The sequence below is a fragment of the Neolamprologus brichardi genome, chromosome 22 (assembly GCF_056152115.1).
Source record: "Neolamprologus brichardi isolate AB-2024 chromosome 22, ASM5615211v1, whole genome shotgun sequence".
Lineage (NCBI taxonomy): Eukaryota > Metazoa > Chordata > Actinopteri > Cichliformes > Cichlidae > Neolamprologus > Neolamprologus brichardi.
Genome location: NC_142124.1, coordinates 29,723,179 through 29,739,542, shown reverse-complemented (window position 1 = coordinate 29,739,542; position 16,364 = coordinate 29,723,179).

Sequence of the window (16,364 nt, the reverse complement as noted above, 5' to 3'; positions counted from 1 at the left end):
CACAGAGAGTTGGGGAATGGCTGCAATCACAGCATTGTAAAATGGCGAAAGATGAACCCTTATTCCCCCTCCTCGATTCAGAGATGGTCTTTCCCTTTTCATGTAAATGGCCTCCTTGACTCCATGCTCAAATCAGCGTTCTTCCCTGTCCAGGATGTGTACATCCTCATCCTTGAAAGAGTGTCCACTAGCCTGTAGGTGTAAATAGACTGCAGAGTCCTGGCCTGACGAGGTAGCTCTTCTGTGTTGTGCCATCCGCTTCACCAGAGGTTGTTTGGTTTCCCCGATGTATAAATCCTGGCAATCCTCCTGGCACTTAACAGCGTACACTATTTTACTCTGTTTGTGTCGGGGGACCCGATCCTTGGGGTAGACCAATTTTTGGCGCAGCGTGTTTTGGGGTTTAACAGCCACAGAGACCCAGTGTTTCGAAAAAATGCGTCTCAACTGTTCCGATACTCCTGACACATATGGGATCACTACAGGTTTTCGCTTGGGCAGCGGTTGTCCTTCTCTCCTGGATCGGCTGGAGCTTTCTTTAGGTGCCTTTCCAGCTTTAACAAAAGTCCAGCTGGGATAACCACATTTAATCAGGGCCTTTTTGATGTGCTGTTCTTCTGGCTCCCTGGCCGCTGTGTCAGTGGGGATGGTGTTCGCTCTGTGTTGTAGCGTCCTGATGACACCCAGTTTGTGCTCCAGTGGATGATGAGAGTCAAACCTTAGATACTGATCCGTATGTGTAGGTTTACGGTACACGTCAGTGTCAGTTACAGTTATACTGACACTGGTCAGTGTAAATGGCTCATTGGGACAAAGAAACCTTCAAATTAAATACCATCACCTGATATCGAGTGTCAAACAATATCAAAGCTGTAAAAGCTGTTTACAGTCAGAATTTATAAAAACTATGATTGTAAATAAATTCAAACAAGTGAGCATTTCTCTTTGTGCTGAATATCAACACTGTGATTTCTTAGACTGTAAGCTTTACTTTAGCACAACCAGTTGTAGAAGCTGCCACAAAAAATACCTTTTCAGTACACGGCCTGAAGTTCTTCTCCGACATCTTCTGCCATCAGATTTGTCTGCTGGTTTGAAGACAATAAACCACAAAAAAGATGATTTAGTCACTTTGTCTGCGTCATGCAGCTCGAATGTGTCGTGTAACAATGTTGAATAGCCGTCGTTATCCCTCTGCTGTGTTATAGGATTGTACTGTACAGCATCTCATTGATATGTGAGGAATGCTAATGTAACATCTTACATCATTAAAATATAAAGGACAGGAGATATTTAGATATTTTTATACTTATATTACATTTTATAGCTGACAGATATTACTAAATATTGTGAGATTATTATTCTAAACTATGTTATCTTATACCTATAGTCAAGGTAGATGAATTATGTTAAACAGCTGTAGAACATAAATATATTCCTTAGTTTAGGTTGTGTGCAAAGTATGTAGCTTAGTTTCCCTTATATTTTTAGGTTAAAAGAACATGACCATTTTTGTAGTATGTTAGACAAATGTTCCAGTATATTTTTGGGGTTGAAAGAATGTGACCATCTTTGGGTTTTGTTAGACAGGTGGACGCCACCATTTATCTGCTGTGAATGTATTACACTGTTTTCTTGACATGTCAGACTGCTGAATCATGATGAGAATGTTGCGTGCGAAGGACCTTGGTCCGGTAATAGCAAAAACAGACCACATTTCATGCCCCCACCTTTGTAGGGGGTAGAAAGATAGGGAGCCCGAGGTCATAACTTAGGCGCCATGAGCGATAAGAGAGACTGTGAATGTTTAGGTTTACGACCAGGTGGGGGCCAGTAGAAAGTATAAAAAGCTGTGTAACACATCACCATTTTGAGATTTGCTGTGACCCTCTCCATGCATGCCTCCCCATCCGGATGGTTTATGCTCATTGTGTGGAAATTGTATGGAAATAAAGGATTGTTGATTGAGCATTTATACACCGAGTATTGTCCTTCCTTCAGCCCAAAGATTCAAAGAATTGGGAGATTTCAACAACTTGGTGCCTGGTGACCCGGATCTTTGGTGTGCTGAGGAGGGGCAGATTTGGCCTGTGGTGAGATCGTGCGACGAGGCGAACAGAGGACCGGGTCCAAATATAAAAAGGTAAGCACAGCCTGTTGTATTATAAATACCAAATGTGCATATTGGGCTTTCCAAATTAATCTGTTCGCTGAGTTACACGTATTTTCACATTAAATTGTCGGTGTCTGGGTTTCGGCACGAGATACTAACAACATAAGTTGAGGCTGAATTCCAGTGTGTCATAGGAACTGCCTCTAGCAAGATACTAAAAACATACTACGTTGAGACTAGGGTGCAGCCCACTTTTACCCTCCATAATTAATTTTGTCTATGACTGGCTTCTGTTGCAAGAAATGGGGAAAAACTTCCAAAATGCGGCCAAAGTGTAGAATATGAAATAGAGGTGAAATAGAGTCTGGCTTATGGTGCGCTTGCATTTTCAAAGGTGAGCTCAGAGGTTTCTGTGTGTGTTTCTGCTGGTGAGACACGCTTCTTGTGTTTCTGTGTGTGAAATATGAACATGGTGACAGTGACGGTTGATGTGTGAATGGGAGGACATTAGAGCAAAGACACATTTTAGGATCAAAGGTTGATGCCTAGTGGACCTGTGGAAATTAATTTTGTTCATGGTGTGGCAACCCCCCTGCCTGTGGACGCGCAGGCAGGTCCAGCGGCGTCTGGTTAGCCGAGGTGGTGACTTGGGAACTGAGGACTCCCGCATAGCTACAGAATAACACTGAAACGTCTGTGTAATCACGGGTTTACATTTATTCTGGAATAGAACAAGACACATTTTGCGAACAAAGGTTGAGTTCTAGAGTAGTAAAAGAAAAAAAAGGTTGAATTCCTCGCTTCAGTGGTTGAAATTGTTGTTTGCCTGTCCCCTGACGAGTGTTAAATTAAATAAAGAGGGCATTTGGAGCCACATAGAGATAGACGGGCTAAATTAGGTGTATTACTCTGTGGTGTAATAAAAAAATAAATTAAAAAAAGGAGAGAGAGAAAGATAGTTAGAGGTGTGTAGTTTGTGTGAAAGCGCCGTTAGAGTCGGCGTCTCGTCTGAAGTACGGGAGTCAATTAAAGTAACAAAAATAATTTGTGTCTAAAAGTGTTTTTTTGTGTCACGAATTGTTGCAAGCTGTGAAGTCAATTGGGGGGTGTAACTTGGTTTTATTTTTATGGGGAAGAGAAACTGCGGTATCCAGTCCGTGGCGCAGTTTGAATAAATCGTGAGGCAAATGTGGCGCGATCTGAAGATCGTGAGCCTAATTGTCCTAGTTAGGTTGAGGTGTATAAGAGCGGACGGCACCCGCTCTTTGTTTTGATTAGGGCGTTGTCCTGAATCAGCAGAAGTGTCTCGCAGAAGTTTGTATGGGACTGCAAGAAGTATGAAGTGTTTTTGAGCCAGCCTCGAGGGGCGGGTTCACAGGTGGAACGAACGAGGAGTAAAATGTGTGTGTGTGTGAGAGAGAAAGAAAGGTGGGGGCGAGTGACCAGCCTGCGAGTGTGTGTGTGAAATTCCTTGATGACAAATAGGGAGACAAAGTAGATTAGTTGATTTTCTGTGAAACAATAATAGTCAAGAAATCATAGTGATCAAATAGGAGAAAATGAACTAAAGTAAATAAAGCAAATTAAAAGTGGATTAGCGTTAAAGTAATGATGAAAACAAAGAAAATAAAAAGTGTGGAAGTGTGAGTAGGAAATTGTCTCCAACTGGGGGAAGCAGTGACACTACAGGTCACCTTCTTCCCCTGCTGGACACAAAACAAAAACATAATTTGGAGTGTTGTGGATGAAAATAATTAACAACTACATCAAGAAGATTTTTTGTGTTTGCGGTTAAGATCAAATAAAAATTTCATTTTTGGGGTTTGTGTCAGTAGAGGTCAAAACAAAATAAGTAGAGATGTGTTGCTTTAGGAGTGATGAAAACATCTGCAGTCACAGTGAATAATGAAAGTCTCTCAGTCTGTCGTTTACAGGTGGGGAACGGACCTGGATCAATTCTCCACGGGCAGCAGTCGGAAGAAAATTATAGGTTAAAAGAAAAATAAAATAAAATAGAAACACCCAGCCAGAATTTTTGGCTGAATTGTTTTGCAGCTTCCTGTCCTCATCCTGAACAAGCAAGCTCCAAGGAAGCTAATCTTTCCCTGAAGACACAGAGTGCAGTTCCAGAAGCACGAGCATGAACATCAACAGTGGACAGCAGTCCAAGAGACAATACCAAAGTTATGAGCAGAGAGGTCCAGCAGCACTATGGGCAAACGACATCAGAAAGAGAAGATCCACCATCTAGATTGGATGGATGGAGATGCGTTTCCAGCAAGCTGCAACCTCACTGTGTGTGAAGGACTTTTGAGAGGACTGTCTGAGTTTGACGTTTGCCATGTTTGGAGCGAGATGGCAATGAAAGAGACAGTGGGACAAAGAGATACACGGGACAAAGCTGAAAAGAACTGACTGCCATTGGACAGAAAAGTGGGAGAGAAGAACGGAGAGAAAGGAGGAGAAGAGGACTGAGGCTGCTGTTTTAGTTTGGGGAATCAAATTGGGTTAAGGAATCCAGGGAGACAAACGACTGCCTGGGAGTGGAGGATTGACACAGTGTCCAGACCACCACAAAAGGGGGAGGAAGACAAGCACTGAGGTATGCAAGTGTACTGTTAGAAAAATGGAAAGTGACACCACACATGCACATGATATGCACTAGAGATAACACAAAATCATACACAAAGTCGCACACATCCAAAGAGGGTATTTGTAGAAGGGGTTAACAACACACAGTGTGGTTGCCGATGGTAACCTGCAAGCATTTGGGGTTTAGCTGTGCCTGACTATGTCAGAGTTTTTCATTTAGATGTTTCTGAAACAAAATTTGGAGTGAACAGAGTTTTGTTTCAGAAAAAAGGGGGAAGGTACATAAAAGGATACATAGAAATAGAAAATGTATTAACCCGACTAACACACACACACACACACACACACACACACACACACACACACACACACACACATGTAATGAAACTCATTAGGATCAAAAACAATTTTAAGTAGGTAATACTGTTACTATCATCCTGTCTGGTTTATTGAGTGGGTTGAGAAGTGATACATAGACTACTGAATCAGTATTATTTTGGGGAGGATGATAGCAGGGGTGAACAGAATCCTGCAGCCAGAGTTTAAAAGAGTGAAACTAGCAGATTTTTTGTTTTTGTTTTTGTTTTGTTTTGTTTTTGTTTCTGAAGTATGGGGAACCAAGTTTTAGATTTGGTGTTTTCTCACCTATAAGAGAAAGAAAGAATATTCTGTGACAAGTCCTAAGACCGGGCTTCTGTATTTTTATTTACTTTTGTTTTTCAGTTTTATCTTTTATTTTTCATTTAATTTTTATTTTTTGAACAGTGCACTGATTTTTGTTTGTGAATTTCTTTTCTTTAAGCAGATCTGCACGTCGGGAATTAAAAGCGCTACACGTCGTCGAGAAAATTGTTGCAAGTGAGTTTCTCCACATTAAAATGGGCTCTGGAGAAAGCCACTTATTTGGGACAATTAGAAAATGAGAGTCCCTGCCTAAAAAGGATTCAGCGAGGTAATCCGACCTAAAGTTCTTCTTTTTCTTTTTGAAATGATGTCATTTTGCTGAGGGTGGAAATCAAATGCGGCGATGGTTTCCACTATCAGCAAAGAAAGAAAGAATGGATGAATGAATGAATGAATGGAAATAAAAACAAACTGACTGACTGGTAAAAGCTGACAAGACTTGACCACGACTCAAAGTTAACCTCCACCTAGACAGGACAAAAGGGTGGATGAATTTATGTGTTTCTTTTTACAGGAGCAGAAAGATGACAGCAACATCTGAGGTTGCGTGAGCTTTGGCCGTACCGATTTAACTTGTAAAGGCCACTTTCTATGTTTGTGAATCTACTAGGGGTGTGTTATTCATGGGCTTGTGTTGCTCACAGAGATTACTGTGAGAAAGTGTGTATACATCTGCGCAGCGCTAACATTTACATTCTCTTTTCTACAGCATTACAGTTCTTCATGTGATTTGATGATGTGATTTATAACAGAACAATTGGTTGATGTTTGTTTCTCTACTACAGGATTGATGATGCTGTTACACTGTGTTGTTGGGAAAATGTTGAAGGTTACTTTGACGATGTGAATAACGTGAGAAATTTCCTTAGTTGAAACCAGTGTCATTCCTTTTACAGCAGGCTTAATTTTATGGCCTTTTACGGCACCTCTGGAACCTATCGACCTGCGCCTGACCACCAGGATTGTCTATGTGTACTCCTAATGTCTGTTTTTTCTAAGAGTGGATGTGGAGGATTCAGCAGAAAACAGACAAGTGACATGAGGAAACAAATAAGAGATGCAGTGTTTATGGAATAGTTGAATATGAGCTCATAGTGATAAAATGGGTGGAGTGACATTGTTTAAGGGAAGTCACAGATTTAATTGTGGAATAAATTGGGATGATTCATGATTTGGGACAAATTATGGTAACAATAGTGATTTAATGATTGGAGAAAACCTGCACATGATACTTGTCTTTTATGCTGAATACTTTATCACTCTTATGATCTACAGTTGGTTGCAAATGTGAAGTTTGATTTAACAGATTTGTCTTCCAGGATATAGGCTCCAGGTGGAGCTGGGAGTTGAATAAGCTGAACATTTAACTGCTGATTAATGTTTTTACACAGGGTTACAGGTTGGAGTATGGCTGCTCCAAGTGGGAAACCCTGGAGATTGTTTTAAAGAGAATGTGCAACATTCTTGTACGTGTCTCATTGGGGAGTTGACACATGGTGGAAGCCATGTGGGGAGAGGAGTGTTATTTTTTAATCTGTAGATGTCGTGAGGTGCCATGACGAGAAGGAGTGGCTGAGAGGATCGTCCATAAGATGGGAGCTGAGGCCAGGAGAGAGGCTTCAGGAGGATCAGAGATCATCTTCAGCACAGCAGACATCACACAGAGAGCTGTGCTACTGAGCTTCCAGGAGATTGAGAGGAGACTTCCCACAACAAGATTTTAAATAAAATGAGAGATTCATTGTTGACATTGAGGAAGACAACTAAGGTGTACGACGTACTCTGCCTTAAATCTTCAGCAGCGTTGGACGTGACAACTCGAGGGATGGAGAGAGCGTGCCAAGCTCTAAAAGTGACAGCGCAGAGGAAATCCAACGATGGAATTGTGTTTCTGTGTGAAGCACAAATACTAGGAGACTGGGAAATAGTTGACACCACTTTTCCCAAGGATGAAGATCACCTAAAGTGTGTCACTTTGCCATGCAGATTTGATGCTCTGAAGAGAAGCCTTCTGTGAGGGAGAGATGTAAACAGACGAGCCTTTCATCTACATTTAATTCATGTCAACTTCTCTAGGCTGGGTGAGGGGGAATTGGAGAGAAACAGTAGTGTCAGGTGTGACTGTTATAATTTTAACTGTGATTTTTCTTAAAAGTGAATTGCCCAGAGACAGATCTGAGTCCACTCCGGGGATACCACCATCACAGGCCACGGTGAAGCGAACCAAACGTAGTGAAACAGGTAAATCAGATGAGTGTTTTGATTATTATGGTGGTATAGAGTTGGACTACGTTAAAGGGTCCACAATCTCGTATACATTTGATCTTTGTGCTGTCATTAAATGTAAGGGCTTGCTGAACAGTTGGGTCCAACATCTTTAATGGCAGTACAAAATCGGATGACGTTAGATATGTTGTTGGGAGAAAAAGGGGGCGTCTGCGCGATGTCTGGGGATATGTATTGTACTTTTATTTCAAATAACACAGTCCCCGACTGCTCTGTGACTCGAGTTCTGGAAGGCCTAAAGACGTTGTCCACCACAATGTATGAGCATTCGGGAGTGGATAACCCGTTGGAAGCGTAGATGACTTCTGTTTTTGGGCAATGGAAAGGTTTTGTCATGTCAATTATGGTTTCACTGTCTGTTTTCACTGCAGTTCTTACAACATGTGGATGCTGTTTCATCCCTTGCCTCAGGGCACTTGTAGTTCGTCTTATTGACAGGGCCATAGCCTCGGGAGCGGAAGGCCCCGGGGTAATGATGCCCCTGTTGAAAGAGGGCCCTGAGGACCAAGGAGACGTGGACATTGCAACCCTAGAGTGTATGTTGTAAGTGATCTCTTTTTAAAAGAGATCAAAGGGGGAATTGTGAGATTATTATTCTAAACTATGTTATCTTATACCTATAGTCAAGGTAGATGAATTATGTTAAACAGCTGTAGAACATAAATATATTCCTTAGTTTAGGTTGTGTGCAAAGTATGTAGCTTAGTTTCCCTTATATTTTTAGGTTAAAAGAACATGACCATTTTTGTAGTATGTTAGACAAATGTTCCAGTATATTTTTGGGGTTGAAAGAATGTGACCATCTTTGGGTTTTGTTAGACAGGTGGGCGCCGCCATTTATCTGCTGTGAATGTATTACACTGTTTTCTTGACATGTCAGACTGCTGAATCATGATGAGAATGTTGCGTGCGAAGGACCTTGGTCCGGTAATAGCAAAAACAGACCACATTTCATGCCCCCACCTTTGTAGGGGGTAGAAAGATAGGGAGCCCGAGGTCATAACTTAGGCGCCATGAGCGATAAGAGAGACTGTGAATGTTTAGGTTTACGACCAGGTGGGGGCCAGTAGAAAGTATAAAAAGCTGTGTAACACATCACCATTTTGAGATTTGCTGTGACCCTCTCCATGCATGTCTCCCCATCCGGATGGTTTATGCTCATTGTGTGGAAATTGTATGGAAATAAAGGATTGTTGATTGAGCATTTATACACCGAGTATTGTCCTTCCTTCAGCCCAAAGATTCAAAGAATTGGGAGATTTCAACAATATATAGAATTTACTGGATGAACTTAAATATAAATAAATAAAAATGAAAAATATGTCCATAATCACAAATGACCATGAGAGCCAGTAGAAATAATTCAACTGGACACTCAAAAGATGTCCTTAAATGCTCAATGCAAACAAACGAACAAACAGCTAATCGCTTGCTTGAGATGAAATCTGCTCAGCTACTTTGAAAACAGCTTCTAACTGGTTCCTCCTTTAACAGGACGATAAAGGAGGTGGTTCTGCTTTGATTCACCAGGAATTATTAGGGAAACCTTTCAGTGCCTCCTGTAAAAGACACAGGGATAAACACAAACATTTATTAACATGTTCCACAGTCTTCCAGTTTGACTTTCTCATCCTGTGGAACACAACGTACAGGGATGCAGGTTTATTGTTAACTTTTGTAAGGTTTATTTACTGAACATATCCAGCTCCAGCTCCACTGTGATCCTGAACGGGACAAGCACTTAAGAAAATGTGTCAATAAATGCACATACATCAACTTACTATATTTATCCAAACAGACTGGACCAATAATGCTTCACTGAGTTAGAGACTTTAACAGTCTCTTCTATGTAAGAATGTCTCGTGCTGATAGACCTGCAAACTTGACAAAAAAGGTTTTTCAGACTACATGTAGCTGTCCTCTATGTCAGCTAACACATTGACATTCATGTCACACTTATTTCTGCTTTCCCATTTTATAATTATTACTTACATTTTGATTAGATACCTTGAATTTGTAAATGATCCGATTACATAATTGGAATACAATGTACCCAATTCAGGGTTGCGGGAGGATGAAGCCTATCCCAGCTGATACAGGACAAAGACAGGCTGCCAGTTTATCGAAGGGCTACCACAATATGTGTAACAGAAAATCCACTTAAATGTTTGACATTTCTTATAATAATCATAATTATGACTATTATTGAAAAGTTTCTTTATACATACATTTTGATTTTTTTATAACCCCTAAAATATAAACCTGAGCTGTTTCAGATTCTGACCTCTGACCTCAGTGACCAGGCTGTGTCCTCACTGCAGCTCCCTCTTGGAAGTACGTCTGCTTCTTGTCTTCCCCCAGTGATGACCGCATGCCCTTAATATCACGTACTGTACCTGAGGAACAAAAAAAGGACAAACGCTTGCCTTAATTTAAGAAGTACATTCATACAAAGATAATCTATGGAAACACTAGTTCACCCTTTGGGAGGAATCAGTTCCTGTGAAACATTTCTGTAAATGAACATCATGTGGAGAATGAATGAAATGAGTTCTTCAGGTGACTCAGCAGATCCACACCGACAATGAAACTTCTGTGGAAGAAGAATCTGGATTTTTTTGATTTTCAATCTAGTTAAACTATTAAGCATCTTTGCTCTTCTGAAATCTGTGTTAAACAACAACAAACATTAATTAGTAAAAAAATACAGCTGAGTAGAGGCTTTACAAACCACCAGCAGCCATAATGCTAAATTTTAATCTTCAAATGTTTCTGAGCCGTCTTCAACCTGCTTTTGAAGTCCCAAAGTCAATGCAGAGAGACAAAGAGGTACCGTTTAAAGTTTAGTGTTAACACACGTATTTGTAATATCCCCGTGTTGGGCAAACAGATTTTAAAGCTGTTTGAGCTATAAATTCAAGTTATTCACATGATGAAAACCTGTACCTTGTGTCGGGCGAGAACTCCATTCAAATGCATGTAATTGCGAGAAACGCACTAACGTGGTGAATTAAAGCGTTTTCGTCAACTTCATAGAGATAGCTGTAACCTTTGATAGAGGACTCAGACACACATATTTGTGGCTTTATCTTAAGGAATTAAATATCCCCGTGTTGAGCAAACAGGTTTTGCAGCTGTTTGAGCTAAGGTTTTCAAGTTATTCACATAATGAAAACCTATACTTTGTTTTGGGCGAATTCCCCCATTCAAATGCATGTAATCGTAGGACGAAATAAAGCGTTTTTGTACAACTTCATATAAATAGCTGTAAGTTTTGATGGAAGACTCAGACACACATATTTATGGCGTTATCTTATAGAATTCAATATCCATCCCTGTGCTGGGCAAACAGGTTTTGAAGCTGTTTGAGCTAAGGTTTACAAGTTATTCACATAATGAAAACCTATACTTTGTTTTGGGCGAATTCCCCCATTCAAATGCATGTAATCGTAGGAAAAGCACTGTCTTGACGAAATAAAGCGTTTTTGTACAACTTCAGCTGTAAGTCTTGATAGAAGAAGCATACACACATATTTGTGGCTTTCTCTTATAGAATTCAAGATCCCCGTGCTGGGCAAACAGGTTTTGCAGCTGTTTGAGCTAAGGTTTTCAAGTTATTCACATAATGAAAACCTATACTTTGTTTTGGGCGAATTCCCCCATTCAAATGCATGTAATCGTAGGAAACGCACTGTCTTGACGAAATAAAGCGTTTTTGTACAACTTCATATAAATAGCTGTAAGTTTTGATAGAAGACTCAGACACACATATTTACGGCGTTATCTTTTAGAATTCAATATCCATCCCCGCGCTGCGCAAACAGGTTTTGAAGCTGTTTGAGCTAAGATTTTCAAGTTATTCACATAATGAAAACCTATACTTTGTTTCGGGCGAATTCCCCCATTCAAATGCATGTAATCGTAGGAAACGCACTGTCTTGACGAAATAAAGCGTTTTTGTACAACTTCATATAAATAGCTGTAAGTCTTGATAGAAGAAGCATACACACATATTTGTGGCTTTCTCTTATACAATTCAAGATCCCCGTGCTGGGCAAACAGGTTTTGAAGCTGTTTGAGCTAAGATTTTCAAATTATTCACATAATGAAAACCTATACTTTGTTTCGGGCGCATTCCCCCATTCAAATGCATGTAATCGTAGGAAACGCACTGTCTTGACGAAATAAAGCGTTTTTGTACAACTTCATATAAATAGCTGTAAGTCTTGATAGAAGAAGCATACACACATATTTGTGGCTTTCTCTTATACAGTTCAAGATCCCCGTTCTGGGCAAACAGGTTTTGAAGCTGTTTGAGCCAAGATTTTCAAGTTATTCATATAATTAAAACCTATACTTTGTTTCGGGCGAATTCCCCCATTGAAATGCATGTAATCGTAGGAAACGCACTTTCTTGACGAAATAAAGCGTTTTTGTACAACTTCATATAAATAGCTGTAAGTCTTGATAGAAGAAGCATACACACATATTTACGGCGTTATCTTATACAATTCAAGATCCCCGTGCTGGACAAACAGGTTTTGAAGCTGTTTGAGCCAAGATTTTCAAGTTATTCACATAATGAAAACCTATACTTTGTTTCGGCAAAATTCCCCCATTCAAATGCATGTAATCGTAGGAAACGCACTGTCTTGACGAAATAAAGCGTTTTTGTACAACTTCATAAAAATAGCTGTAAGTCTTGATAGAAGAGTCAGACACACATATTTACGGCGTTATCTTATACAATTCAAGATCCCCGTGCTGGGCAAAAAGGTTTTGAAGCTGTTTGAGCCACGACTTTCAAGTTATTCACATAATGAAAACCTATACTTTGTTTCGGGCGCATTCCCACATTCAAATGCATGTAATCGTAGGAAATTCACTGTCTTGACGAAATAAAGCGTTTTTGTACAACTTCATAAAAATAGCTGTAAGTGTTGATAGAAGAGTCAGACACACATATTTATTGCGTTATCTTATACAATTCAAGATCCCCGTGCTGGGCAAACAGGTTTTGAAGCTGTTTGAGCTAAGATATTCAAGTTATTCACATAATGAAAACCTATACTTTGTTTCGGGCGAATTCCCCCATTCAAATGCATGTAATCGTAGGAAACGCACTGTCTTGACGAAATAAAGCGTTTTTGTACAAGTTCATAAAAATAGCTGTAAGTCTTGATAGAAGAGTCAGACACACATATTTACGGCGTTATCTTATACAATTCAAGATCCCCGTGCTGGGCAAACAGGTTTTGAAGCTGTTTGAGCCAAGATTTTCAAGTTATTCACATAATGAAAACCTATACTTTGTTTCGGGCGCATTCCCCCATTCAAATTCATGTAATCGTAGGAAACGCACTGTCTTGACGAAATAAAGCGTTTTTGTACAACTTCATATAAATAGCTGTAAGTGGTGATAAAAGAAGCATACACACATATTTACGGCGTTATCTTATACAATTCAAGATCCCCGTGCTGGGCAAACAGGTTTTGAAGCTGTTTGAGCCAAGATTTTCAAGTTATTCACATAATGAAAACCTATACTTTGTTTCGGCCGCATTCACCCATTCAAATGCATGTAATCGTAGGAAACGAACTGTCTTGACGAAATAAAGCGTTTTTGTACAACTTCATATAAATAGCTGTAAGTCTTGATAGAAGAGTCAGACACACATATTTACAGCGTTATCTTATACAATTCAAGATCCCCGTGCTGGGCAAACAGGTTTTGAAGCTGTTTGAGCTAAGATATTCAAGTTATTCACATAATGAAAACCTATACTTTGTTTCAGCAAAATTCCCCCATTCAAATGCATGTAATCGTAGGAAACGCACTGTCTTGACGAAATAAAGCGTTTTTGTACAACTTCATATAAATAGCTGTAAGTCTTGATAGAAGAGTCAGACACACATATTTCCGGCGTTATCTTATACAATTCAAGATCCCCGTGCTGGGCAAACAGGTTTTGAAGCTGTTTGAGCCAAGATTTTCAAGTTATTCACATAATGAAAACCTATACTTTGTTTCGGGCGCATTCTCCCATTCAAATTCATGTAATCGTAGGAAACGCACTGTCTTGACGAAATAAAGCGTTGTTGTACAACTTCATATAAATAGCTGTAAGTGGTGATAAAAGAAGCATACACACATATTTACGGCGTTATCTTATACAATTCAAGATCCCCGTGCTGGGCAAACAGGTTTTGAAGCTGTTTGAGCCAAGATTTTCAAGTTATTCACATAATGAAAACCTATACTTTGTTACGGCCGCATTCCCCCATTCAAATGCATGTAATCGTAGGAAACGCACTGTCTTGACGAAATAAAGCGTTTTTGTACAACTTCATATAAATAGCTGTAAGTCTTGATAGAAGAGTCAGACACACATATTTACGGCGTTATCTTATACAATTCAAGATCCCCGTGCTGGGCAAACAGGTTTTGAAGCTGTTTGAGCCAAGATTTTCAAGTTATTCACATAATGAAAACCTATACTTTGTTTTGGGCGCATTCCCCCATTCAAATGCATGTAATCGTAGGAAACGCACTGTCTTGACGAAATAAAGCGTTTTTGTACAACTTCATCAAAATAGCTGTAAGTGTTGATAGAAGAGTCAGACACACATATTTATTGCGTTATCTTATACAATTCAAGATCCCCGTGCTGGGCAAACAGGTTTTGAAGCTGTTTGAGCTAAGATATTCAAGTTATTCACATAATGAAAACCTATACTTTGTTTCAGCAAAATTCCCCCATTCAAATGCATGTAATCGTAGGAAACGCACTGTCTTGACGAAATAAAGCGTTTTTGTACAAGTTCATAAAAATAGCTGTAAGTCTTGATAGAAGACTCAGACACATATATTTACGGCGTTATCTTATACAGTTCAAGATCCCCGTGCTGGGCAAACAGGTTTTGAAGCTGTTTGAGCCAAGACTTTCAAGTTATTCACATAATGAAAACCTATACTTTGTTTCAGGCGCATTCCCCCATTCAAATGCATGTAATCATAGGAAACGCACTGTCTTGACGAAATAAAGCGTTGTTGTACAACTTCATATAAATTTCTGTAAGTGGTGATAAAAGAAGCATACACACATATTTACGGCGTTATCTTATACAATTCAAGATCCCCGTGCTGGGCAAACAGGTTTTGAAGCTGTTTGAGTCAAGATTTTCAAGTTATTCACATAATGAAAACCTATACTTTGTTTCGGCCGCATTCACCCATTCAAATGCATGTAATCGTAGGAAACGCACTGTCTTGACGAAATAAAGCGTTGTTGTACAACTTCATATAAATAGCTGTAAGTGGTGATAAAAGAAGCATACACACATATTTACGGCGTTATCTTATACAATTCAAGATCCCCGTGCTGGGCAAACAGGTTTTGAAGCTGTTTGAGCCAAGATTTTCAAGTTATTCACATAATGAAAACCTATACTTTGTTTCGGCCGCATTCACCCATTCAAATGCATGTAATCGTAGGAAACGAACTGTCTTGACGAAATAAAGCGTTTTTGTACAACTTCATATAAATAGCTGTAAGTCTTGATAGAAGAGTCAGACACACATATTTACGGCGTTATCTTATACAATTCAAGATCCCCGTGCTGGGCAAACAGGTTTTGAAGCTGTTTGAGCCAAGATTTTCAAGTTATTCACATAATGAAAACCTATAATTTGTTTTGGGCGCATTCCCCCATTCAAATGCATGTAATCGTAGGAAACGCATTGTCTTGACGAAATAAAGCGTTTTTGTACAAGTTCATAAAAATAGCCGTAAGTCTTGATAGAAGAGTCAGACACACATATTTACGGCGTTATCTTATACAATTCAAGATCCCCGTGCTGGGCAAACAGGTTTTGAAGCTGTTTGAGCCAAGATTTTCAAGTTATTCACATAATGAAAACCTATACTTTGTTTCGGCAAAATTCCCCCATTCAAATGCATGTAATCGTAGGAAACGCACTGTCTTGAAGAAATAAAGCGTTTTTGTACAAGTTCATAAAAATAGCTGTAAGTCTTGATAGAAGAGTCAGACACACATATTTACGGCGTTATCTTATACAATTCAAGATCCCCGTGCTGGGCAAACAGGTTTTGAAGCTGTTTGAGCCAAGATTTTCAAGTTATTCACATAATGAAAACCTATACTTTGTTTCGGCCGCATTCACCCATTCAAATGCATGTAATCGTAGGAAACGAACTGTCTTGACGAAATAAAGCGTTTTTGTACAACTTCATATAAATAGCTGTAAGTCTTGATAGAAGAGTCAGACACACATATTTACGGCGTTATCTTATACAATTCAAGATCCCCGTGCTGGGCAAACAGGTTTTGAAGCTGTTTGAGCCAAGATTTTCAAGTTATTCACATAATGAAAACCTATAATTTGTTTTGGGCGCATTCCCCCATTCAAATGCATGTAATCGTAGGAAACGCATTGTCTTGACGAAATAAAGCGTTTTTGTACAAGTTCATAAAAATAGCCGTAAGTCTTGATAGAAGAGTCAGACACACATATTTACGGCGTTATCTTATACAATTCAAGATCCCCGTGCTGGGCAAACAGGTTTTGAAGCTGTTTGAGCCAAGATTTTCAAGTTATTCACATAATGAAAACCTATACTTTGTTTCGGCAAAATTCCCCCATTCAAATGCATGTAATCGTAGGAAA